The 21,792-nt window shown below is 48.4% G+C and overlaps 1 protein-coding gene across 1 annotated transcript in view; it reads right to left on the reverse strand.

The window, feature by feature from the left end:
* The window catches only part of LOC147693350 (transient receptor potential cation channel subfamily M member 2-like), a 1,918,272-nt gene extending 1,903,467 nt beyond the window's left edge, over positions 1 to 14,805 (reverse strand). The window contains exons 1-3 of the mRNA XM_086933680.1: positions 14,649 to 14,805; positions 14,183 to 14,332; positions 13,148 to 13,274 (exon numbers count right to left, since the gene is read on the reverse strand). The gene's annotated coding sequence lies outside the window, so the exon portion shown is untranslated. The remainder of the gene's footprint in view (positions 1 to 13,147; positions 13,275 to 14,182; positions 14,333 to 14,648) is intronic.
* Between the last annotated feature and the right edge of the window lie 6,987 nt (positions 14,806 to 21,792).

The following is a 21,792-nucleotide window of genomic DNA, read 5'->3' on the forward strand; positions in this document are numbered from 1 at the left end:
ACATAAAAAACACACAGGAGAACAGTACATCTCAGACCTAGAAACCATACAGGAGAGCAGCACATCTCAGACCTTGAATCCACAAGGAGAACAACACCTCTCAGATCTATCCTAAAAGCAGAAACCACATAGGAAAGCAGTACCTCTCAGACCTAGAAACCACACAGGGCCGTGGCGGCTTGCTCAGAACAGGGGTGGTGAGACTGGTGGGGGATCACCTTCCCCGCTGCACACCTCTCTTCCTCAGGTGGAAGCACCGGAAGCACTCAGGCTTTCGGGCTCTCCCAACCAATCACGACACTGCAGAACCAGATTGGCCTGAGCATCCTGTATGAATGCTCAGGCAGTGCCTGCGGAGGCTGGGCATGTTCTCCATGGGGCTGTGCAACACAGCCCATTGGAGAAAATGCCAAGTGTGCATGACAGTTTGGTTGGCCCTAAAGGACCGGCGAAATTGTCATGTGCACTTAGAGGAGTGCAAACTGCTCCTTCACTTCTCTGGTGTCAGGGAGCAAACCCCGCCCGACTAATGGAAGGAAAAGAAAATGATAATAACGTCTTGTTATTATCATTGTTTTATTCTTTTTTTCACAGCTGCAACAGCAGTGGGGTGATGCTCCTCTGCCTCAGCAGAGGAGCTACCACTGCTAAAAACCTTACAGGACAACAGCCCATCTCAGACCTATCGTAGACCTAGAAACCGCACAGGAGAGCAGCACATCTCAGACCTATCTCCGACCTAGAAGCTACACAGGAGAGCAACATCTCTCAGACCTAGAAACCACACAGGGGAACAGCACCTCTCTGACCTATCTTAAACCTAGAAAAACACAGAAGAGCAGCACATCTGAGACCTATCGCAGGCCTAAAACCACACAGACCTAGAAACCACACAGGAGAGCAGCCCCATCACGCCTGCAGCCATCGTCAGAAGCCACAGACTCAACATCGTCTCCTACACGACAAAACCCTGCTGATTCTTTCCCTCACAGACGAACCCAGAACCGCCAATAGCAACTTCCACAATGGGATGAAAGCAATCGCCACCTGGATTAAGGACAGTGGCCTCAAGCTCATCTCAGACAAGACTGAACTCCTCATCCTGGGCCCCACCCCCTCCAACTGGGATGACTTCTGGTGGCCTGCAGCACTCGGAACTCCTTCTCCCCCACACCCAAGGGCCACAAATGAAACCTCTGCATCATCCTGGACTCCTCGGTCTCAATGAACCACGAAATCAACACTGTATCGTCCTCCTTCCATATACTCCACCTGTTTTGGAAGATCTTCAAGTGAATCCCAACCAAGTCCAGTAAATGGTCATCCGTGAGCTTGTCAGCAGCAGGCTTGACTATGGGAACACACTTTATGCAGTCATCACCCAAAAACTCCTATAGAAACTGCAGAACATCCAGAACATCTCAACCAGACTCAACCTGAACCAGCTGCGGCTGCTGCAGGTAAGAGCAGAGTGGCTGTGGGGCCAGCTTGGGGGGGTTTCAAGAGATGACCATGAGAGAAAATTAAACAAATAATTAATTTTCCCTCATTGGCGTCTCTCAACCACTCCCCCCAGTGGCCCCACCGCCACACCACTCTTATCTGCAGCGGCCATGGCTGGCTTGAACTCCCCCGCCACAACCTCATCACTGGTTACCTGTGAGACCTTTACTGATTCCTGATCAACAAAAGAATTACCTTTAAGCTCCTCACACATGCCGAAAAATCTCTACACAATGCGGAACCTGCATACCTCATCCACCGCCTCTCCTTCTACATAGCCACCTGACATCTCCGCTCCACCCAACTAGCCCTGTCCACAAACCCACTGTTGGACTTGGCCCTTTTTGCAGGGTCATCCCTGAACTTTTTGCCTTCCTCCTACTATTTATTCTGACCTGGTGTTGATGGCTTTAGGACTCTGGGCACTTTATCACTGCTGTCCAGTGTAAATGCATGTGCTCTCTTTGGTAAATGTGGTAAGATTGGTCTACACTTGTTTTGCGTATTTAATTTACCTATTAGTCCCCAGTAAAGTGGTATCTCATATACCTGGGGATTGTAAATTAAATGTCACTGGTGGGCTTGCAGCGCTGATTGCGCCGTCCACCACAGTAGCCTTTCAAACCTGTCTCAGGCCTCTGCCATTGCAGGGCTTGGGCTTGCAATTTACTACCGCTGTGACGCGGCACATAAAATGGGTTCCACGTCTGTGACTCCCCTTTCACTACATGTCAGTCACCCCTAAGGCAGGCCCTAACTAACCCTATGGGCAGGATATATTGTAGGTAAATAGTAGGACATGTGCCTTAACTGTGTGGCATGTCCTGGTAGTGTCAAACAGCCGTTTTGGTTTCTTACTACTGTGACGCTGCCCTCTCATAGGGATGCATTGGGGATTCCCCGATACGTGTTTCAGTGGTAACTCTGATCTGAGAGGAGCAGCATGGTCAAATTTGTTATGTTCGTAATAGTGGTAATAAATGATGCCTAATTGGGTGCACTGATTTATTATCACTATTTTAGACATGCCAATTTTAGAAGTTGGCATTTCTGTGTGCTATGTGACTTTTTGCCTGCTTGATATGTATTGCATGTCTGGCTTTGGAGTGGCAGGGGCTGGGGAGGTGCCGTGGCTCCAGAGGGGCTGGGTGAGTCAGCACTAGGCTGAAGAGGCAGATCTGCATTTGAAGTAGTGGGAGGAGTTGCCCCTGACCCTGAATATGTCTGTACCTGCTTTGTACAATGCTGGCTCTGCCCCCTTGTGGTGTGTCCGGGCCAGAGCCTAACCTAACAGTGAGGGTGTTTGAGCACTGTATAGAAATGTTGGAGTGTCCCCCCCCCCGAACTGGTTGTGACAGGGCTCATGCCTGTGCCAGGGGGATAGGACAAAAACTTGCACTGGTATAGGTATTGGGGCTGTTACCCCATGTTTGGTGCTGTGTGCTGACTTGGAACTGGTAGCCAGCAGGCTGCTGGACTGCGAGGAGGAACCGCCGCCTGGGACCAGTCTGTTACCTGCTGGGGAGGGGCTGCAGGGACTGCCCCTCTGCTCAGGGTCCCCGCTTGCTGGCCTGCCTGCTGTTCCTGTGCCGAGCTTTCCCCCTTGTGACTCTGGGGCTCAGAGCAGGAGAAACGTTTTTTTCTGTCGAAGGACTGGAGAAGGGGGAGCAGCAGGTGTGCCTGTTGGCGCCCCCTCCTTGCTAAGTGCTGCTTGTGGTGGGTGATTTGCAGCGAGAATGGACTTGTGCTGCCCTGTGATGAGAAGCAGCCGCCAAGACGAACCGGAAGTCAGGTAAGGCGACGCCTGACTCTTGGCAGGCCTCCCATGAGAAAAGGCGGACCCCCGCATGTAGTCCAAATCCAACCGGGCAGCAGAGAGAAGGCCCACAAGTAGTAAGAGTGGAGACCTGCAGGAAGGGAGTGCTTTCCCTCTCTCTGTTTTGGTGAAACTGCTGGAGTGCGGTGGCAGAGGTAGCGCCGAAATGTCCGGTAGGTGAAAGTCAGGCAGAGCCTAACTGTGGGCGTGCCGGCCGGCAGGAAAGACAGAGCCTGGCAGACTCGCCAGACCCCATGGGAAAGGACTGGAGCCTCGCTGGCTCCCTGCGGCTGCACCCACTACTGACTGGCCCAGCGAAAGGAAAGAAGCCCCGGTGAGTGGGGCTGAGAGGGCACAGGGTTGGTGCCTACTGGTTGCATCGGGAGGAGCCCAGTAAAGGAGGCTCCCAAGGCACTTTTGAAGCTGGTTGCTAATTTCACAGCTGCACTGCCAGATTGGGGAACCTGCAACAACGGGGGCATTTATTTTACCTGAAGGAAAGCTAAGGGTGAATTCCACCCTTCCCCCCATTGTGTTTCGGGCCCGTGGGGTCCATGGCTCCACCACATCCACGAAAAGGGGGCTAGTGGAGGCCTTGTGTGAAGGGACACATGGTGAGGATAAGCCTGACTTTTGGACAATGGCATTGCGGGGCGAGCCCAGGACAAGGCCCCACTTGGGAACACTGACTTGGGGACAGGAACCCAGTGGCTAGTGTTGGTAAGGTGCACAGCTGCTGATGTGATACATAATGCGTTATGCTGATCTTGTTTTGCCTTATAGGCTGCCCTGGGTGACGTTAGGACGTGCACCACTGATGGTGAGGTTTAGGGATAATGTGTTATGCTTAGTACCCTTATGTGCAGTGTTTATTATAGTACACTGCTGCTGATTATGTTGGGCATAACTTGCTTTTGTTGTGTGCCTAGTGTGTCGCTGCTGTGTGTGTGTGTTGCGCAAATGCTTTACACATTGCCTCTGGGATAAGCCTGACTGCGCGTGCCAAGTTGCCAAGGAGATAAGCAGGGGTTATCTTCGATGTGTAACTCCCTTGCCCTGAATATAGGGGTGGTTTCTGCCTGGATTAGGCGCAAGCCCTAGCCAACAGAAATCCCATTTCTAACACCCATGGATCCAAAAGACCACGGCCGGAGGAAGATCCTTCTCCTACCTCTCTGCGAAGACCTGGAACTCACTCTCTACATCTTGGGGAATCACCGTTGCTGCCTCAAGTCAGGAAGGACCTTAAGACCTAGCTCTTCGGCTGAAATACAGATCCACCCCCCACACACTCAGTGCTTTGAGACCCTAAAGAGTAAGTAGTCGCACTTTACAAGAAACCTTAGTGACTGATTGATTGAGGACAGCAGCACCTCTTAGACCCCAAACCACAAGGGAAACTTTATACAATTAACGAGATATTCTGTCAAATGGAAACGTGAAAAGAACATTTCAGTAGTTTACTGAGGTTGTTAATCACGTGCATGTTTCCATATATTGAGGTGTTGACCATAGGACGTTTTAAAACAAGGGACACCCTTGCTTAGTGAATTTATAAAGGGCAGTTTTTCAACAATAAAGTAAATGTTCTTCTGCCTTAAATGCTCAGGCAGGAGAGCATTGCATCCCTCACGCCTTCAGCACCAAGCACTTAATGCTCTGCTGCCTTAAGTGCTCGGTGCTGAAGGCGGGAGGGATTCAATGTTCTTCTGCCTTAAGTGCTCAGTGCTGTAGGTGTGAGGGATGCAATGTTCTTCTGCCTTAAGTGCTCAGTGCTGTAGGTGTGAGGGATGCAATGTTCTTCTGCCTTAAGTGTTCAGTGTTGAAGGCGTGAGGGATGCAATTCTCTTCTGCCTTAAGTGCTCGATGCTGAAGGCGTGAGGGATGCAATTCTCTTCTGCCTTAAGTGCTCGATGCTGAAGGTGTGAGGGATGCAATGCTCTTCTGCCTTAAGTGCTCGATGCTGAAGGCGTGAGGGATGCAATGTTCTTCTGCCTTGAGTGCTCGATGCTGAAGGCGTGAGGGATGCAATGCTATTCTGCCTTAAGTGCTCGATGCTGAAGGCGTGAGGGATGCAATGTTCTTCTGCCTTAAGTGTTCAGTGTTAAAGGCGTGAGGGATGCAATTCTCTTCTGCCTTAAGTGCTCGATGCTGAAGGTGTGAGGGATGCAATGCTCTTCTGCCTTAAGTGCTCGATGCTGAAGGCGTGAGGGATGCAATGTTTTTCTGCCTTAAGTGCTCGGTGCTGAAGGCGTGAGGGATGCAATGTTCTTCTGCCTTAAGTGCTCGGTGCTGACGGCGTGAGGGATGCAATGTTCTTCTGCCTTAAGTGCTCAGTGCTGACAGTGTGAGGGATGCAATGTTCTTCTGTCTCAAGTGCTCAGTGCTGAAGGCGTGAGGGATTCAATGTTCTTCTGCCTTAAGTGCTCGGTGCTGAAGGCGTGAGGGATGCAATGTTCTTCTGCCTTAAGTGTTCGGTGCTAAAGGCGTGAGGGATGCAATGTTCTTCTGCCTGAAGTGCTTGGTGCTGAACGTGTGAGGGATGCAATGTTCTTCTGCCTTAAGTGCTCGGTGCTGAAGGCGCGAGGGATGCAATGCTCTTCTGCCTTAAGTGCTCGGTGCTGAAGGCGTGAGGGATGCAATGCTCTTCTGCCTTAAATGCTCAGTGCTGACAGTGTGAGGGATGCAATGTTCTTCTGCCTTAAGTGCTCGGTGCTGAAGGCGTGAGGGATGCAATGTTCTTCTGCCTTAAGTGCTCGGTGCTGAAGGGGTGAGGGATGCAATGTTCTTCTGCCTTACGTGCTCGGTGCTGAAGGCGTGAGGGATGCAATGCTCTTCTGCATTAAGTGGTCAGTGCTGACAGTGTGAGGGATGCAATGCTCTTCTGCCTTAAGTGCTCGGTGCTGAAGGCGTGAGGGATGCAATGATCTTCTGCCTTAAGTGCTCGGTGCTGAAGGCGTGAGGGATGCAATGTTCTTCTGCCTGAAGTGCTCGGTGCTGAAGGCGTGAGGGATGCAATGTTCTTCTGCCTTAAGTGTCAGTGCTGAAGGCGTGAGGGATGCAATGTTCTTCTGCCTTAAGTGCTCGGTGCTGAAGGCGTGAGGGATGCAATGTTCTTCTGCCTTAAGTGCTCGGTGCTGAAGGCGTGAGGGATGCAATGTTCTTCTGCCTTAAGTGCTCGGTGCTGAAGGCGTGAGGGATGCAATGTTCTTCTGCCTTAAGTGCTCGGTGCTGAAGGCGTGAGGGATGCAATGTTCTTCTGCCTTAAGTGCTCGGTGCTGAAGGCGTGAGGGATGCAATTCTCTTCTGCCTTAAGTGCTCGATGCTAAAGGCGTGAGGGATGCAATGTTCTTCTGCCTTAAGTGCTCAGTGCTGAAGGCGTAAGGGATGCAATGTTCTTCTGCCTTAAGTGCTCGGTGCTGAAGGCGTGAAGGATGCAATGTTCTTCTGCCTTAAGTGCTCGGTGCTGAAGGCGTGAGGGATGCAATGTTCTTCTGCCTTAAGTGCTCGGTGCTGAAGGCGTGAGGGATGCAATGCTCTTCTGCCTTAAGTGCTCGGTGCTGAAGGCGTGAGGGATGCAATGCTCTTCTACCTTAAGTGCTCAGTGCTGACAGTGTGAGGGATTCAAGGCTCTTCTGCCTTAAGTGCTCGGTGCTGAAGGCGTGAGGGATGCAATGTTCTTCTGCCTTAAGTGCTCAGTGCTGAAGGCGTGAGGGATGCAATGTTCTTCTGCCTTAAGTGCTCGGTGCTGAAGGCGTGAGGGATGCAATGTCGTGAGGGATGCAATGTTCTTCTGCCTTAAGTGCTCGGTGCTGAAGGCGTGAGGGATGCAATGTTCTTCTGCCTTAAGTGCTCGCTGCTGAAGGCGTGAGGGATGCAATGCTCTTCTGCCTTAAGTGCTCGGTGCTGAAGGCGTGAGGGATGCAATGCTCTTCTGCCTTAAGTGCTCAGTGCTGACAGTGTGAGGGATGCAATGCTCTCCTGCCTTAAGTGCTCGGTGCTAAAGGCGTGAGGGATGCAATGTTCTTCTGCCTTAAGTGCTCGGTGCTAAAGGCGTGAGGGATACAATGTTCTTCTGCCTCAAGTGCTCGGTGCTGAAGGCGTGAGGGATGCAATGTTCTTCTGCCTTAAGTGCTCGGTGCTGAAGGCGTAAGGGATGCAATGTTCTTATGCCTTAAGTGCTCGGTGCTGAAAGCGCGAGGGATGCAATGTTCTTCTGCCTTAAGTGCTCAGTGCTGAAGGCGTGAGGGATGCAATGTTCTTCTGCCTTAAGTGTTCAGTGTTAAAGGGGTGAGGGATGCAATGCTCTTCTGCCTTAAGTGTTCAGTGTTAAAGGCGTGAGGGATGCAATTCTCCTCTGCCTTAAGTGCTCGGTGCTGAAGGTGTGAGGGATGCAATGCTCTTCTGCCTTAAATGCTCGGTGCTAAAGGCGTGAGGGATGCAATATTCTTCTGCCTTAAGTGCTCGGTGCTGAAGGCGCGAGGGATGCAATGCTCTTCTACCTTAAGTGTTCAGTGTTAAAGGGGTGAGGGATGCAATGCTCTTCTGTCTTAAGTGTTCAGTGTTAAAAGCGTGAGGGATGCAATTCTCCTCTGCCTTAAGTGTTCGATGCTGAAGGCGTGAGGGATGCAATGCTCTTCTGCCTTAAGTGTTCGATGCTGAAGGCGTGAGGGATGCAATGCTCTTCTGCCTTAAGTGTTCAGTGTTAAAGGCGTGAGGGACGCAATTCGCCTCTGCCTTAAGTGCTCGATGCTGAAGGCGTGAGGGATGCAATGCTCTTCTGCCTTAAGTGCTTGATGCTGAAGGCGTGAGGGATGCAATGTTCTTCTGCCTTGAGTGTTCAGTGTTAAAGGCGTGAGGGATGCAATTCTCTTCTGCCTTTAGTGCTCGATGCTGAAGGCGTGAGGGATGCAATGTTCTTCTGCCTTAAGTGCTCAGTGCTGACAGTGTGAGGGATGCAATGTTCTTCTGCCTAAAGTGCTCAGTGCTGAAGGCGTGAGGGATGCAATGCTCTTCTGCCTTAAGTGCTTGGTGCTGAAGGCGTGAAGAATGCAATGCTCTCTGGCCTTAAGTGCTCAGTGCTGTAGGTGTGAGGGATGCAACGTTCTTCTGCCTTAAGTGTTCAGTGTTAAAGGCGTGAGGGATGCAATTCTCTTCTGCCTTAAGTGCTCGATGCTGAAGGCGTGAGGGATGCAATGCTCTTCTGCCTTAAGTGCTCGATGCTGAAGGCGTGAGGGATGCAATGTTCTTCGGCCTTGAGTGCTCGTTGCTGAAGGCGTGAGGGATGCAATGCTCTTCTGCCTTAAGTGCTCGATGCTTAAGGCGTGAGGGATGCAATGTTCTTATGCCTTAAGTGTTCAGTGTTAAAGGCGTGAGGGATGCAATTCTCTTCTGCCTTAAGTGCTCGATGCTGAAGGTGTGAGGGATGCAATGCTCTTCTGCCTTAAGTTCTTGATGCTGAAGACGTGAGGGATGCAATGTTCTTCTGCCTTAAGTGCTCGGTGCTGAAGGCGTGAGGGATGCAATGTTCTTCTGCCTTAAGTGCTCTGTGCTGACGGCGTGAGGGATGCAATGTTCTTCTGCCTTAAGTGCTCAATGCTGACAGTGGGAGGGATGCAATGTTCTTCTGCCTTAAGTGCTGAGTGCTGAAGGCATGAGGAATGCAATGCTCTTCTGCCTAAAGTGCTCGATGCTGAAGGCGTGAGGGATGCAATGCTCTTCTGCCTTAAGTGCTCGGCGCTGAAGGTGTGAGGGATGCAATGCTCTTCTGTCACAAGTGCTCAGTGCTGAAGGCGTGAGGGATTCAATGTTCTTCTGCCTTAAGTGCTCGGTGCTGAAGGCGTGAGGGATGCAATGTTCTTCTGCCTTAAGTGTTCGGTGCTAAAGGCGTGAGGGATGCAATGTTCTTCTGCCTTAAGTGCTCGGTGCTGAAGGCGTGAGGGATGCAATGTTCTTCTGCCTTAAGTGCTCGATGCTGAAGGCGTGAGGGTTGCAATATTCTTCTGCCTTAAGTGCTCGGTGCTGAAGGCGTGAGGGATGCAATGTTCTTCTGCCTTAAGTGCTTGGTGCTGAAAGTGTGAGGGATGCAATGTTCTTCTGCCTTAAGTGCTCGGTGCTGAAGGCGTGAGGGATGCAATGCTCTTCTGCCTTAAGTGCTCGGTGCTGAAGGCGTGAGGGATGCAATGCTCTTCTGCCTTAAGTGCTCAGTGCTGACAGTGTGAGGGATGCAATGTTCTTCTGCCTTAAGTGCTCGGTGCTGAAGGCGTGAGGGATGTTCTTCTGCCTTAAGTGCTCGGTGCTGAAGGCGTGAGGGATGTTCTTCTGCCTTAAGTGCTCGGTGCTGAAGGCGTGAGGGATGCAATGCTCTTCTGCCTTAAGTGCTCGGTGCTGAAGGCGTGAGGGATGCAATGCTCTTCTGCCTTAAGTGCTCAGTGCTGACAGTGTGAGGGATGCAATGCTCTTCTGCCTTAAGTGCTCGGTGCTGAAGGCGTGAGGGATGCAATGCTCTTCTGCCTTAAGTGCTCGGTGCTGAAGGCGTGAGGGATGCAATGTTCTTCTGCCTTAAGTGCTCGGTGCTGAAGGCATGAGGGATGCAATGCTCTTCTGCCTTAAGTGCTCGGTGCTGGAGGCGTGAGAGATGCAATGCTCTTCTACCTTAAGTGCTCAGTGCTGACAGTGTTAGGGATGCAATGCTCTTCTGCCTTAAGTGCTCGGTGCTGAAGGCGTGAGGGATGCAATGCTCTTCTGCCTTAAGTGATCGGTGCTGAAGGCGTGAGGGATGCAATGTTCTTCTGCCTTAAGTGCTCGGTGCTGAAGGCGTGAGGGATGCAATGTTCTTCTGCCTTAAGTGCTCGGTGCTGAAGGCGTGAGGGATGCAATGTTCTTCTGCCTTAAGTGCTCGATGCTGAAGGCGTGAGGGATGCAATGTTCTTCTGCCTTAAGTGCTCAGTGCTGAAGGCGTGAGGGATGCAATGTTCTTCTGCCTTAAGTGCTCGGTGCTGAAGGCGTGAGGGATGCAATGTTCTTCTGCCTTAAGTGCTCGATGCTGAAGGCGTGAGGGTTGCAATATTCTTCTGCCTTAAGTGCTCGGTGCTGAAGGCGTGAGGGATGCAATGTTCTTCTGCCTTAAGTGCTCGGTGCTGAAGGCGTGAGGGATGCAATGCTCTTCTGCCTTAAGTGCTCAGTGCTGACAGTGTGAGGGATACAATGCTCTTCTGCCTTAAGTGCTCGGTGCTGAAGGCATGCGGGATGCAATGCTCTTCTGCCTTAAGTGCTCGGTGCTGAAGGCGTGAGGGATGCAATGTTCTTCTGCCTTAAGTGCTCGGTGCTGAAGGCGTGAGGGATGCAATGCTCTTCTGCCTTAAGTGCTCAGTGCTGACAGTGTGAGGGATGCAATGCTCTTCTGCCTTAAGTGCTCGGTGCTGAAGGCGTGAGGGATGCAATGCTCTTCTGCCTTAAGTGCTCGGTGCTGAAGGCATGAGGGATGCAATGTTCTTCTGCCTTAAGTGCTCGGTGCTGAAGGCGTGAGGGATGCAATGTTCTTCTACCTTAAGTGCTCGGTGCTGAAGGCGTGAGGGACGCAATGTTCTTCTGCCTTAAGTGCTCGGTGCTGAAGGCGTGAGGGATTCAATGTACTGCTGCCTTAAGTGCTCAGTGCTAAAGGCGTGAGGGATTCAATGCTCTTCTGCCTTAAGTGCTCAGTGCTGAAGGCGTGAGGGATGCAATGTACTGCTGCCTTAAGTGCTCAGTGCTAAAGGCGTGAGGGATTCAATGCTCTTCTGCCTTAAGTGCTCAGTGCTGAAGGCGTGAGGGATGCAATGTTCTTCTGCCTTAAGTGCTCGATGCTGAAGGCGTGAGGGATGCAATTCTCTTCTGCCTCAAGTGCTCGATGCTGAAGGTGTGAGGGATGCAATGTTCTTCTGCCTTAAGTGCTCAGTGCTGAAGGCGTGAGGGATGCAATGTTCTTCTGCCTTAAGTGCTCGGTGCTGAAGGCGTGAGGGATGCAATGTTCTTCTGCCTTAAGTGCTCGGTGCTGAAGGCTTGAGGGATGCAATGTTCTTCTGCCTTAAGTGCTCGGTGCTGAAGGCGTGAGGGATGCAATGCTCTTCTGCCTTAAGTGCTCAGTGCTGACAGTGTGAGGGATACAATGCTCTTCTGCCTTAAGTGCTCGGTGCTGAAGGCGTGAGGGATGCAATGCTCTTCTGCCTTAAGTGCTCGGTGCTGAAGGCGTGAGGGATGCAATGTTCTTCTGCCTTAAGGGCTCGGTGCTGAAGGCATGAGGGATGCAATGCTCTTCTGCCTTAAGTGCTCGGTGCTGAAGGCGTGATGGATGCAATGCTCTTCTGCCTTAAGTGCTCAGTGCTGACAGTGTGAGGGATGCAATGCTCTTCTGCCTTAAGTGCTCAGTGCTGAAGGCATGAGGGATGCAATGCTCTTCTGCCTTAAGTGCTCGGTGCTGAAGGCGTGAGGGATGCAATGTTCTTCTGCCTTAAGTGCTCGGTGCTGAAGGCGTGAGGGATGCAATGTTCTTCTACCTTAAGTGCTCGGTGCTGAAGGCGTGAGGGATGCAATGTTCTTCTGCCTTAAGTGCTCGGTGCTGAAGGCGTGAGGGATGCAATGTACTGCTGCCTTAAGTGCTCAGTGCTAAAGGCGTGAGGGATTCAATGCTCTTCTGCCTTAAGTGCTCAGTGCTGAAGGCGTGAGGGATGCAATGTACTGCTGCCTTAAGTGCTCAGTGCTAAAGGCGTGAGGGATTCAATGCTCTTCTGCCTTAAGTGCTCAGTGCTGAAGGCGTGAGGGATGCAATGTTCTTCTGCCTTAAGTGCTCGGTGCTGAAGGCTTTGAAGTGCTCCTCGCATGTCTCTTACACCCGCCCCAGCCCCGTTAGAAATGCTGAGGCTCTTCCACCCCTGTCTGTCTGAAGGATGGAGGGGGCTGCAGCACAGGGGATGTAAACAGACCAGACCCCACACTTGGACACCTATCATGGATTATAGGTGGGGCCCAAGACACCCCAGCCCTCCGTACCTAGCGCCTACGGATGCGCACAGAGGGGCTTATTTACAAGCCCATTGCGCCACTTTTGCGTCATTTTTACCATGGAAAAGTGACGTACGGGTGGCGCAAGGGGCTTGTAAATCTGCCCCAGAGAGCGGCGCTTTTCAACTTCAAGAGCCATGGGATAATAGGAGAGCTCCAGCTTCAGGGCGCATGTAAAAGAGTGCACCGCCTGGGGAGAGCAGATTAAAGAGACAGCGCCCAACAGGGACATCCTAAGGATTTTGGGGACCCCGGGCCTAACGTATTTTTGATCCAGTTTCAGCTCTTTTGTGCCCTCTTTGGACGGGTAGGTGTCCGTGCACCGAACACTCATCCAAATCCTACACGTGTTTACATCTCATATTCGTGGACAGTGATTTGCATTTTCAATATTTTAACACAGCAGCTCACTCATGTTACTGCAAGTCATCTCTGTGACACCCATGTCTCATGTCTGAGGTCCAGTCCTGTTCCAAAATAAAATGTTTATGGTCGTTGCATGAAACACAAGCACACTTTCTCTGCAAAATGTCTGTAAAAGACTCACACGTCACCCACCTTAAAAATAAATGAAAGGAAACGATATTTAAAGCAATCAATGTAAGACTTATTAAAGGACATCAGAGCAAGACTCTCTGAAGAACAGATGGGGCTGTATCAGGGGCGCCCTGAGAGGCTGGCGCCCTGGGCCAGAGCCCACTTTGCCCACGCCTTAGAACAACCCTGTGCCCCTGAGAGAGCCCCCCCCCCCCAGAAAGAGGACAGTGAGAGAGCAGAGGAGGCTGTCACCTGGGATGGGACGTGAAGCAGGAGCCGTCTCTGGAGCGCTCTCGGTCCTCACGAAGCTTTCGCACAGCTCTGATGGGGGGTCCGTTCACAGGAGCCCGGTGGCACAGCTCTGCACAGCTCTGCACAGCTCGGCACAGCTCGGCACAGCTCGGCACTGTTCATTCACAGGAGCACGGCGGCACAGCTCTGCACAGCTCTGATGGGGAGTCCCTTCACAGGAGCCCGGTGGCACAGCTCTGACTGAGAGTTCCTTCACAAGAGCCTGGTGGCACAGTTCTGCACAGCTCGGTGGCACAGCTCTGATGGGGAGTCCCTTCACAGGAGCCCTGTGGCACTGCTCTGCACAGCTCAGCACAGCCCGGTGGCACAGCTCTGCACAGCCCTATGGCACAGCTCTGCACAGCTCGGTGGCACAGCTCTGCACAGCTCTGCACAGCTCTGATGGGGAGTCCCTTCACATGAGCCTGGTGGCACAGTTCTGCACAGCTCGGTGGCACAGCTCTGCACAGCTTTGATGGGGAGTCCCTTCACAGGAGCCCGGTGGCACTGCTCTGCACAGCTCAGCAAAGCCCGGTGGCACAGATCTGCACAGCCCGGTGGCACAGCTCTGCACAGCTCGGTGGCACAGCTCTGCACAGCTCTGATGGGGAGTCCCTTCACAGGAGCCCGGTGGCACAGCTCTGCACAGCTCTGACGGGGAGTTCCTTCACAGGAGCTCGGTGGCACAGTTCTGCACAGCTCGGTGGCACAGCTCTGCACATCTTTGGTGGGGAGTCCCTTCACAGGAGCCCGGTGGCACAGCTCTGCACAGCTCTGACGGGGAGTTCCTTCACAAGAGCTCGGTGGCACAGTTCTGCACAGCTCGGTGGCACAGCTCTGCACAGCTCTGGTGGGAAGTCCCTTCACATGAGCCCGGTGGCACAGCTCTGACGGGGAGTTCCTTCACTGGAGCTCGGTGGCACAGTTCTGCACAGCTCGGTGGCACAGCTCTGCACAGCTTTGATGGGAAGTCCCTTCACAGGAGCCCGGTGGCACAGCTCTGCACAGCTCTGACGGGGAGTTCCTTCACAGGAGCTCGGTGGCACAGTTCTGCACAGCTCGGTGGCACAGCTCTGCACAGCTCTGATGGGGAGTCCCTTCACAGGAGCTCGGTGGCACAGTTCTGCACAGCTCGGTGGCACAGCTCTGCACAGCTCTGATGGGGAGTCCCTTCACAGGAGCTCGGTGGCACAGTTCTGCACAGCTCGGTGGCACAGCTCTGCACAGCTCTGGTGGGAAGTCCCTTCACAGGAGCCCGGTGGCACAGCTCTGACGGGGAGTTCCTTCACTGGAGCTCGGTGGCACAGCTCTGCACAGCTCTGGTGGGAAGTCCCTTCACAGGAGCCCGGTGGCACAGCTCTGACGGGGAGTTCCTTCACTGGAGCTCGGTGGCACAGCTCTGCACAGCTCTCTCTGCATGCACAGCTCTGATGGGGAGTTCCTTCACAGGAGCCGGTGGCACAGCTCGGTAGCACAGCTCTAGTCTGCACAGCTCTGCGCGGGTGAGGCGAGCAGGGATGCATGGGTGAGATCAGAGACCGCTGGCTCACCTGTCAGCGGCTGTCTCTGCTCTGCACAGGTGACAGCCGTGGAAGGGAGAGACGGCTCCGTGAATCATTAACCCCGAGGCAACAGAAAGCATTGTTTCGCCTTTTAACCGTTGCCAGTGAGTGCACGCCCACACATTTGGGATTAATTGCATCCCGATGTGCCCGGTGTGGCGGGGGCGGGGTGGGTGTGGTGGGGGGAGGCTGGGGAAAGGGGGCGGGGGATTGCACCGGATGTTTAGAGAAGGTATCGGGACAGAAGGGCAGTCTGTGCTCCTCTCAGGGTCATGGAAAGTTTATTGCCGACGAGGGAAGCGGTTTAAATTCCATCCCCTGTTGGTTCTCTCACTGCACCCTAGTGTCTACCCTTCCCCTTCAGAGAGCAGTGGGGTCACTGGAGTGAGACGCTCTACATCGCACCCCCTGACCGGGTAGCATGTTGATTCCATTCATCCATGCTCAGGGGCCAGAGACAGGGCTCCTCTGGCCTCTCTGTCCGGGGAGGGATGTGCGCCCCTGCTAGGGTGTCTTCAGCCCCCCATTATGAGAGATCTGCCGGGTACAAGTCCTAAAACAAGCATTTGCAATGCAATCGGTCTCGCCTTCGGGACCTTATGTGTATTTAGCTATGCAGCACATCAGCCTGGGTGCTGTAACATCCACTGTTGTTTAACATGGAGTGAAAGTAAGCACCAAACTGCGTGACACGCCAGGGATGGGAACACATGGAGGGGAATATTGCCTTTCAGCAGGAAATGGTATAGGCCAAAGTTTTTTTTTTAAATATAAAATCAGGGCCTTCGGTGGTCATATCACTGAAAATACAAGATTTTGAAAAAAATATTGTCTATGGGTGCTCATAGAAGACAGTTTCAATGGACTGGAATCTAGAGAATGCTAGAGTGATTCTGGTATTTTACTGGCTCCCCATCTTGAGGAGATTTATTTATTTATTTATTTATTTTGAGAGTTTTATATATAGCGCGAACAAGACCCTTCCGGGTATCAGAAGGCTTTACAGTAAATGTGTATCGGTATAGCAACTCAATAAAAATAAGCAGGACCATAGGAATCAACTCAAAAAGCTAAATAAAGGAACAGGGCACAGATCGAACATTATGACTATAAGAGAGCGTATTGCAATACATGTGTATAGGAATATCAAAACGGTAAAAATCAGCAGGAACGTAAGAGTGAAGTCAAAAAGCTTAATACACGAGACACAGGCTAAATCAAACAATATGGGTCAGCAGGACCATGTAGATTGGCAGCAAGGATAAACATAGGTGGAAGGGAGAGTCAAAAAAGGTGCAGGACCGAAACCGGTCGGTATTGAAGGATGATGGTAGAGCATAAATGATGAACAAGTCATAATGAGTGGAATAAAGCTGTCAAGTCAAGCAGTGTTTATGTAAATTTTGTCATGAGGATGCCTTTTACTTCCATTTTGAAGGATAGGGAGGAAGGGTTTCGTCTAATTTCTGGTGGCAGGGCATTCCATATCCTGGGTGCCATTCCTGAGAAGGAACGATTATAAGTTGATTATAAGTTCATAAGAGATGACAGCTTAAGGTCCTCACACACACCAACAAAGCCCTCCACAACCTAGGACCTGCTTACATAAACCATCAACGGAAATTTCACCAACCCTCTATACACCTGCACTCCTCTTCAATCGCCCTTGCACACACACCACCACAACCATCGCAGCTGAAGTGGCGGCTGCTTCTTTTCCTACATCACTGCCAAGACGCCTCCAAGCTGCGTACAGCCCCCTCACTGGCAGACTTCAGAAAAGACTCAAGACCTGGCTCTTTGATGGAGAAACGGCGCTTAGATAACCCCTAAGGGGGACAGCGTTGCGTTTACGAATGCTGTTTGATTGACTGATATTCTTTCTTAAATGATACATCACATACACCAATGTTAACCTTATCAAATCCAAAATACAGCAGATTCACATTAAAATAGAACAGGATTTACATTTCAGACCATTTTTGTTATGAATGCCAAGTAGGTAAGGAAAATGCTGCTTTGGGAAGGAAAGCGACGCTGATGGATGCACAAGCACACAATGAATGTGCTCGAGCACTGTAGACCATAATTGCATATGACAGTATTACCTTGGTAGGTGGTGGCTTGACCGTTGCCATATCTTGGTGGCGCTCAGGTTACAATCTAGAAGTAACTACATTAGGCATGAATCTGCTCCATAACTGCTGTCTTTTCATTCAACCTGTACTTATTGTTCCTTTCTTAACATTAACAGTGTCACATCCTAGATGTAATGTGACATCAGTTTCTTTTAAATCATCAAAACAAGGGTACTATGATTTCATTTCCAGTGATGTTAATGGTGTGAAAAGCAAAAAGGTGAAAGTAACAAGGACCCCCTGGGTAGTATAGATCTATAGACTCCTAGGGCAGGGTAGCAACAGGTGCGAGAAAAAATCCTAGGACATCTAAGAATATGTGTGAACAAACAAGTCAAACCAGTGATCAAGAAGGAATAATCAAAAAATTAACAAATTTGTATAAAAAGTATATTTTTTAATCAATATAATTAAAAATCATATTGTGAATGACCAAGAGGGCCAAACCATATTATGGGTGTTAAAAATTCATTAATTACATACAGTTCTAATAAACACATAGCATAAAACTCATATTCAATACAGTGAAGTTTATCGACAAAAACATATATATAGTAACATAGGTATTGAAAAAAAGCATAAAAACTCGACGCGCGTTTCGGCAGAGGACCGCCTTCTTCAGGAGACACAGATTAAATCCTGAAATACATTCATAAAGGAAGAATAGAAAATGTGTTATCTATACATTCATGATTTTGTGTCAACATATCAGCGAATATATAACAAAGTGTAGAAGGCAAAAAAAAACTATTTACTGTTACCAACATATTACAACGACATTCCTTACTTTAAAACTGACCTTGACTAGCGATTTGTTCACTCAAAGCCAATGATTGGCAGAATACTATCTAGCGATTGTACAGTATCTGACTCAGCAGAAGATAATCATGAATAAGTCATTGAGAACAAGCCCCGTCATGTAAAAACACCTAATGGAAATTCTATACTCAGACTGGTGTTCACTCAATTCGCAGTATACAAGATTGGATGTTGTCATTTAAGATGGTGGACATTGCAAGCATATTTGGTCACGTGGCTCTCATTACATATCTAAAGATGGTCGTGATGTAACATAACATAACACTCAATAGATGGCAGTATACTTACAACAATGGAGACTCTATCCATGCAATAAGATAACGGAAGGTGAAATCTTCATATGTTTTTGATGAACATATAATTATTGATTGATAGGATTCCTAATAATGAAAATAACCATCGTAAGTGGTGTGAACCTAGGACAAGTTTATCTAAGGTCAAACACAATGGGTCAAACACTCTGCACAAGACATGTGGGTAGTCCTGCAAGCACAGAAAAGATCAATAAAACAGTGAGCAGGGAATGGATGGAGTTCTCAATATAGTAGACCCTGCACGCAACAACAATGTTAATTAAAAGATATTGGGCAGAGTCATGACTATTCGGTGCCCATGGTTGTATATTTACCTGATCTATGTGTAAGTATCCTAAACGCTGGTAACGGTCGTATAATCAAACGATGTCTCGGACAGGGGCAGTCAGCTCATTCCTGTTCAAGGTATGCACTATTAAGATCTCAAACGTAATCTCACAGCTACTGAATGAATGGAAGCCATAGGAAAAAAAGGAAGGAAAGGGACCAAATTTACTGGAAAAATAGTTGATCTGTGATGAACACACATCTATATATGGCCAGAAATAAACGATATTTAGATAAGGCATAATGCGGGCACATGATTCATAAGTGCCATCTCCGTACCTGAATATTCCCAGATGGAGTATGCGAAATATGATGTAGAATGGTTAATCTTTAGAAAAACGTTAATGGCCGTTTTGTTGGTATTTCATGCCGGATGCAAGGGAATATGGGCTAGAAGATATAAAGAAGAATACGGGCTTACTAATAGTGGATAATAAATTCAGTCTCAGTAGTTATCTCCATCTATTTAGTTAATGCTAGAAAATTCATTATAAATATCTCAATTACCTTATTTTAGAATAACATAGCGGTATGTAGTATCACGCTTTATGCAAGGCGACTGATGATGGCGCTTGTTGTAGAAATTAAAAGAGGCTCTGAAAATAGAGTCACGATAAGGAATTAGTATTGTTAAAATCTCACTATTGATAAAAAGATAGTATATATAATATCATGGATTCTCGGTGTACCCAGCATGCCCAACGCAGCGAGGTTATTAACTAAATAGATGGAGATAACTACTGAGACTGAATTTATTATCCACTATTAGTCCCATCAGTCCTATTTCGAGATCGTCAGGCACCACGAGTGCTGCCGGCTTATTTCGCGCCAAACATTCTCTTTAAATAAGGAATTAACTATCCGGTGGCTATCTTCTGTTTACGTGGAGGACGGGTCCCCACACCACGAACGTCGGAGCAGCACCATCTTGCTGTTCGTCCTCTACCAATTGATTCACGGTAAGAACCTCGCTGCGTTGGGCACGCTGGGTACACCGAGAATCCATGATATTATATATACTATCTCGCTTTTTATCAATAGTGAGATTTTAACAATACTAATTCCTTATCGTGACTCTATTTTCAGAGCCTCTTTTAATTTCTACAACAAGCGCCATCATCAGTCGACTTGCATAAAGCGTGATACTACATACCGCTATGTTATTCTAAAATAAGGTAATTGAGATATTTATAATGAATTTTCTAGCATTAACTAAATAGATGGAGATAACTACTGAGACTGAATTTATTATCCACTATTAGTAAGCCCGTATTCTTCTTTATATCTTCTAGCCCATATTCCCTTGCATCCGGCATGAAATACCAACAAAACGGCCATTAACGTTTTTCTAAAGATTAACCATTCTACATCATATTTCGCATACTCCATCTGGGAATATTCAGGTACGGAGATGGCACTTATGAATCATGTGCCCGCATTATCTAAATATCGTTTATTTCTGGCCATATATAGATGTGTGTTCATCACAGATCAACTATTTTTCCAGTAAATTTGGTCCCTTTCCTTCCTTTTTTTCCTATGGCTTCCATTCATTCAGTAGCTGTGAGATTACGTTTGAGATCTTAATAGTGCATACCTTGAACAGGAATGAGCTGACTGCCCCTGTCCGAGACATCGTTTGATTATACGACCGTTACCAGCGTTTAGGATACTTACACATAGATCAGGTAAATATACAACCATGGGCACCGAATAGTCATGACTCTGCCCAATATCTTTTAATTAACATTGTTGTTGCGTGCAGGGTCTACTATATTGAGAACTCCATCCATTCCCTGCTCACTGTTTTATTGATCTTTTCTGTGCTTGCAGGACTACCCACATGTCTTGTGCAGAGTGTTTGACCCATTGTGTTTGACCTTAGATAAACTTGTCCTAGGTTCACACCACTTACGATGGTTATTTTCATTATTAGGAATCCTATCAATCAATAATTATATGTTCATCAAAAACATATGAAGATTTCACCTTCCGTTATCTTATTGCATGGATAGAGTCTCCATTGTTGTAAGTATACTGCCATCTATTGAGTGTTATGTTATGTTACATCACGACCATCTTTAGATATGTAATGAGAGCCACGTGACCAAATATGCTTGCAATGTCCACCATCTTAAATGACAACATCCAATCTTGTATACTGCGAATTGAGTGAACACCAGTCTGAGTATAGAATTTCCATTAGGTGTTTTTACATGACGGGGCTTGTTCTCAATGACTTATTCATGATTATCTTCTGCTGAGTCAGATACTGTACAATCGCTAGATAGTATTCTGCCAATCATTGGCTTTGAGTGAACAAATCGCTAGTCAAGGTCAGTTTTAAAGTAAGGAATGTCGTTGTAATATGTTGGTAACAGTAAATAGGTTTTTTGCCTTCTACACTTTGTTATATATTCGCTGATATGTTGACACAAAATCATGAATGTATAGATAACACATTTTCTATTCTTCCTTTATGAATGTATTTCAGGATTTAATCTGTGTCTCCTGAAGAAGGCGGTCCTCTGCCGAAACGCGCGTCGAGTTTTTATGCTTTTTTTCAATACCTATGTTACTATATATATGTTTTTGTCGATAAACTTCACTGTATTGAATATGAGTTTTATGCTATGTGTTTATTAGAACTGTATGTAATTAATGAATTTTTAACACCCATCATATGGTTTGGCCCTCTTGGTCATTCACAATATGATTTTTAATTATATTGAATAAAAAATATACTTTTTATACAAATTTGTTAATTTTTTGATTATTCCTTCTTGATCACTGGTTTGACTTGTTTGTTCACACATATTCTTAGATGTCCTAGGATTTTTTCTCGCACCTGTGAAAAGCAAAAAGAACAGATGATGGACGGAATGCTGAACCAATCAGCGGGTCAGTCAGTCAGTCAAAAATACTTTTATTTGATCTCGTTAAAAATCATAAAAGAGTGGAAGAAGTTCAATGATACCAACATGTTAAAAAAAAAAATGCATAATTAGATAAATTTGTTGAGGGCTAAAAAGGAGCTAACAGAAAAGAAATAAAAACACAATGCTGTCGTGACCTGGATAATCGTCCATAGATAGTACATTAGCTAAAACTTTCATGTTCAAAGAAGTTTTGAACAGAGAGAGGCGGTACTGTACACCAGGGGCCCAGATTTTATGTTAATGCAGGAGAAGAACAAGGGTCCGAGCGGTCTTAACTGAACCACTCCAGTTCATTCTTGTTTGTTGTCTAATTCTTTGGCTGCCATTTTCCAAAGCATAATGGCTTTGCAAGAAAGTTCAATGGAGTGGCCTCCAAGACAATGTATGACTGCTGCTCTGCATGTCCGTAGCTGATTTTTTATCAGCAACTTGCGGAGGACCCTTTTCCGAATTTCTAGAAGTGTGGGGCAGATGCATAGGAGATGTAAGAGGCTCTCTTCTCCTTGT

Source organism: Lissotriton vulgaris, chromosome 8 (assembly GCF_964263255.1).
Source record: "Lissotriton vulgaris chromosome 8, aLisVul1.2, whole genome shotgun sequence".
Classification (NCBI taxonomy): Eukaryota; Metazoa; Chordata; class Amphibia; order Caudata; family Salamandridae; genus Lissotriton; species Lissotriton vulgaris.